The 5,679-nt window shown below is 32.8% G+C and overlaps 1 long non-coding RNA gene across 1 annotated transcript in view; it reads left to right on the top strand.

Moving 5' to 3' along the window:
• LOC106879171 (uncharacterized) overlaps window positions 1-5,679 on the top strand; it is a 7,941-nt gene that overhangs the window by 1,176 nt on the left and 1,086 nt on the right. The window contains exon 2 of the long non-coding RNA XR_001410602.2: window positions 2,146-2,275. This is a non-coding gene — a long non-coding RNA (uncharacterized LOC106879171). The remainder of the gene's footprint in view (window positions 1-2,145; window positions 2,276-5,679) is intronic.

Genomic DNA, 5,679 nt, shown 5'->3' with positions numbered 1-5,679 from the left:
TATATATGTATATATATATATATATATATATATATATATGTGTGTGTGTGTATACATTTGTGTGTTTGTGTTTGTCCCCCCCCCCTAACATTGCTTGACAACTGATGCTGGTGTGTTTACGTAACCGTAACTTAGCGGTTCGACTAAAGAGACCGATAGAATAAGTACTAGGCTTACAAAGAATAAGTTCTGGGGTCAATTAGCTTGACTAAAAGGCAGTGCTCCAGCATGGCCACAGTCAAATGACTGAAACAAGTAAAAGAGTAAAAGAGTAACTATGAACTTAATATTTAATCCCAAACTTATCTTACCAAAGAACAATAATATATTATCCTTTTCATTTCTAATCCCACCGTACTTATACTCCATATATAAAAACCATAGCCCTTATTTTTATTTCCATTAATTTAATTAATTCATCTATATTCAATTTTTATTTAAACTCTAGAACTTAATCCTAAACTCTATTATCAATTTGTTCTTAAATCTATGCAATAATTATTATAATATATATCCTCTTCTTGGTCAATTCCAATATTTTTTCCCCTCAATATCAATATATATACCAACATTGAAATTATAAGTTGTATATTAGTTCTCAGCAGTATATTCAATATTTCATCTCTTGAAATTTACCATATTAAGGATACCCATATAGCTCATAGTTTAAATCCATGATATTAGCATGCTTATTTATTAGAACAATCATCATATAAACCATATTTAATATCATGATATAGGTATAAATTTAATCCATTGATCTCTCAAATTTGAAATTATAACATTCAAAAGCTCTAATACCAAACTTATCCCGACTTTATAAAATAATCCATAATACTTATTTCATTGTTAAATGGAAGTTTTATATATGAAGGGAGGTTACTAGTTATTACTATTAAAAATTACATTGCATTTAAATTTTTTTTTCTTTCCTCTTACAAGTAAATGCAATATAGTCTTTTTATATACTTAATACTTTTTCTTAGAACAATAATAATATATCTTAGTCAATTGAAATCCCAAATAATAACAATTATTATTACTTTTCTCCAAATAACATCCTAAAAACAATATCGTAGTATAATATAAAGAAATTTTTTCCCCTTCTCTTTTATTTCTTAATCCATTTTTTTTTTGTATCTTATACTCCACATAAAAAATTATATTTCATCACTTTTCATTATTTTCCCCCTCATAAAATCCACTTTTCTCTCTATACACTTAACTTCTTTTTTCTTTTTTTTTTTTTGCATGAATATTTACATTCATCTCTGTAGTAAATAACCTTTCTCTGAATATTAGAATGTAAATGTTGGTGCATAGAAATGATTAATAATTAATAGTAATCATAGAATACATAGAGTTATTTTTCTCTTTTATTTCCCAAAATCATTTATGTTTTTTCCCCTCAAAAATCTATTTCATCTCTCATTCTGTCTTTAACACCCATAACAGCTCCATAGCATCCCTTATTATAATCAAATGACTTCTTCATGTCCGTTAATCCCATATATGTATATTTTTCAAATACATTATAGTATTTTAGCAAAATTTCAATGCATAGTATCTCCCTACATGAGCTCAGCATCCTAATAAATTATTGCTTACGTTTGAATACATGGAGGAGGAGGAGGTTGATTTTTGACAAGCCTTTCTCTCCTGATATTTGATTTCTTCCTTTTTTCTTCTGGTGGTTTCAAAGATTTTGGTTCCGATGATGATGGAACACCAACCCTTGGTACAATCTCAGGCTTGTGTCTCAAATGATTTAGGCCCAAGTCCATTGGTATTCAATATTGTTTTGAGTTGTTAATGAGAGCAACCCCATGGTCCTTTTCTTGAAGTGAGCTTGAAATAAGACCAGGCATAAGAGCCGAGATATATCCATTGTCGCTACATGTCCTGACCATTGAAGACGATGCTTTCCCTGTTGGCTCTTTTCAGGACTTTGATGTCGGTCATATATTGTCCCTATTTGATTCTCAAGATTGAACAAAGCTTTTGTTGGTGAAAGCGTTCTAAATTTTGGATGAATTGATGATATAGAAGGCACCGCTGAAAACTATCGCTAAATGCTTCTTATATAATCCTACATCATATCTGTAATGATATTTTCTTACAACACTTTATGTATAATTCTTTTAGGTTGTGTTTACAAACACAAACACTACAACGCTGGAGACAGCTTCAAGAAAGACTGCAATCTATGTATATGTGGCACTTCTGGACAAGCAGCTTGTACAATGAAGCCCTGCCCTCTCAAACAACATTCTTGGTAAGTCTTTAATAACATTGGCCAGAAAGCTGTTTCGATATTGTTGAATAAATTAAAGTGGAGGCGCAATGGCTCAGTGGTTACGGCAGTGGACTCGCAGTCATAGGATCGCAGTTTCGATTCCCAGACCGAGCATTGTGAGTGTTTATTGAGCGAAAACACCTAAAGCTCCACGAGGCTCCGGCAGGGGATGGTGGCGAACCCTGCTGTACTCTTCCACCACAACCTTCTCTTACTTCCGGTTTCTGTTGTGCCTGTAATTCAAAGAGTCAGCCTTGTCACACTCTGTGTCACGCTGAATATCCCCGAGAACTACATTGAAGGTACACGTGTCTGTGGAGTGCTCAGCCACTTGCACGTTAATTTCACGAGCAGGCTGTTCCGTTGATCGGATCAACTGGAACCCTCGACATCGTAATCGACGGAGTGCCAACAACAACAAATAAATTAAAGGAAACTCTAACACCGTATATAAAATGTGTTTTCAATGAGGGGACAACCAGTGGAAACATCCGGAAGTTAATCCACTTACAATTTGTTGTTGTGTAGTATAATGTAGTATCGTCATCATTGTCATCATCATCGTCATTGTTGTGTTTGCATGTACAGCAAAGTACAAGTGTGTTGAAAGAAATATTGGATATAGGATGCATCAGATGTGGTGTATATAAGAGAGAAGACGGTGCTAGGTATGGTCATATCATGCAGATGAAAGAGGTCTGTTGCATAAAGCTGAGCTGATCGTTAGACATGGATGGAACCCACGGAAGAGGGAGACCCAGAAAAAAATGGGATAAAATAATGAAAATGTTGAGCCTCAAAAAGGGATGACAAAGGACCATGATGATAGTAATAAGTTGTGCTTGAGAAGACCCATCCAGCTCAGCAAAATTAAGGTCCTGTCAAGCCTTCCCTCACAACTCATTTTATTACACTCATTCCTCCATAATTCTCCTAACTATGGTACTGTACACTCAGGTAGTATAAACAGCACCATTTACTCTCCTACATTTCCCATAATCCCCCTCTCACTATCACTTAACACTTCCTCTTCTTCCTCTTCCCCGACCCACTATTCTTTCCTTCACTTCTTCCCCAAATTGATTTCCTTAAAATAACAGGGCATTTTAATTTAATATTTAATTAATTCACTGAGTATTAATTGAAACAGCCATAAGGGATGATGATTGATTTGTTGTTAATAATAAACAATTAGTAACTTCCCAATCTCCATTTTCTTCTCTTACATATATATATATATGTAAGTTTATGTATATATTAATATTATCTCAGTTTAAAAAAACCTTTGACAATGTAAATATGTTAATAGTTACCATGGGTAGCAAAAATTACACAAAATACCAGGATATCACACCCGTTTTATAGGTAGAGATACCAAGTTAAAGTGATGCATTTTGAGTAGATAAGAATAATAAATGGAGCAAAACGCATATAAATAAAAGCAACTTTTATTTATATGCATTTTGCTCCATTTATTGTTATTATTCATATATATATATATATATATATACCCCACTCTCCACTCTTCTACCACCATCCTACCCATCTCCAATCTCTCTATAATCCATACTATCGACCGCCTTCTTCCTCCAGCCTTTTCCATCTTTTTCTCGTCTCTGTCATTTTTTTTCTCCTTGTTTCTCTCCTTATTTCTTTCTGTGTTCCTTTCAGTTGAAGAGCGTAGCTTAAAACGTCAAAGACTTTCTCTATTCCCGAGCATTAAACTAATACATCCATTTGTTGTTTACACCACTTGTCTTTGTCTGTTGTTTTTTTCGTAAATTCTCCCATATATATATATATATATATATATATATATATATATATATATATATATATATATATATATATATATATATATATATATATATATATATATATACATATATATATATGTATGTATGTATAAATTATTAAAATTCAGTTGAATTAGGTACTTAAGTTGAGGCACCAACCCAGTTTGGTATAGTCTGCACAGCTCAAAATTAGGTGATTAAAAACCAAATGCGTAACAAGGATGTCCAGGTATCAAGCAGCTCTGTTTAATTGATTAATGAAGACATTACATCAATTTGAAATAGACCACTGCTCTCTTTGGATGCATACAGATTTCCAACATAAGGAATAATTTTTTTTAACAAATTATCAATAGTACAGGAGACTAAAATAATTACATTGATCCTTTTTATCCTTTACCAATTACATCGGTAAAATAATTACATAATGTTGGTATTTTTTTTATATAATTATATTTTTCCATAATGTTGGTAAATTTCTTTTATATAACCACATGGTTCTGGGTTCAGTCGCACTGCGTGGCACCTTGGGCAAGTGTCTTCTACTATAGCCTCGGGCCGACCAAATCCACTCCCATATATAGAAGAAGCTCGTCGTATATATGTATATATATGTATGTATGTGTGTGTATACGTTTGTGTGTCTGTGTTTGTCCCCCTAGCATCACTTGACAACCGATGGTGGTGTGTTTACGTCCCTGTAACTTAGTGATTTGGCAAAAGAGACCAATAAAATAAGTACTAGGCTTCCAAAGAATAAGTCCTGGGGTCGATTTGCTCGAATAAATGTGGTGCTCCAGCATGGCCACAGTCAAATGACTGAAACAAGTAAAAGAGTAAAAGAGTATATAAATTTTTACCTAGTCTGAATACACCTTGTTAATTCCCACATTCAGAACTCATTTTGTTTTCTTTGGTTTCCAACTTCTGCCCTTTTATTTGATAATCATAATAGTTTTAGCGACCCCAGCCCTCCCTCTTTCTGGCTATCACATCTCCTCTATCTGTCATTATATTATTGGCATCTCTGTGATTTGTTCCTTTTATGTAGATAAGGGCTGGATTTATGGTCCTATCAATATGGCAGCCAGCAAGAGTATCTGACATGAATTAATTTATCACCACCACAGGAAACTTAACTGTCAATTCCCAATAGATCTAATCCTAATGGCTTGTACACAGCAGGTTACATTAGGCCTTTTGAATGTGACAGATAATTTATAAATTGTAAGTTATAGCAACATTTACCATTCTTCTTTCTTCACCCCACCCCACCCTCCACTATTCTTCCTCTGCCACTTCTAAGCATAGTAGGCTTTAGGTAGAATTTTTCTCACTAAATTCATTCTGTCACAAAAATTTGCTAAAGGAAACAATGTAATTATTTTAGTCTCCTGTACTATTGATTAATTTGTTAAAAAATAGTAATATTAATAATGATAATAATAATAATAATAATAATAATAATAATAATAATAATAATAATAATAATAATAATAATAATAATAATAATAATAATAATAATAATAATGGTTTATCCTTATGCTGGAAATTTGTATGCATCCAAAGAAAGCGGTGGTCAATTTC

Source organism: Octopus bimaculoides, chromosome 27, assembly GCF_001194135.2.
Source record: "Octopus bimaculoides isolate UCB-OBI-ISO-001 chromosome 27, ASM119413v2, whole genome shotgun sequence".
Taxonomy (NCBI): domain Eukaryota; kingdom Metazoa; phylum Mollusca; class Cephalopoda; order Octopoda; family Octopodidae; genus Octopus; species Octopus bimaculoides.
Note: the sequence above shows the minus strand (reverse complement) of the source record. Positions and strands in the feature narration are given on the sequence as shown.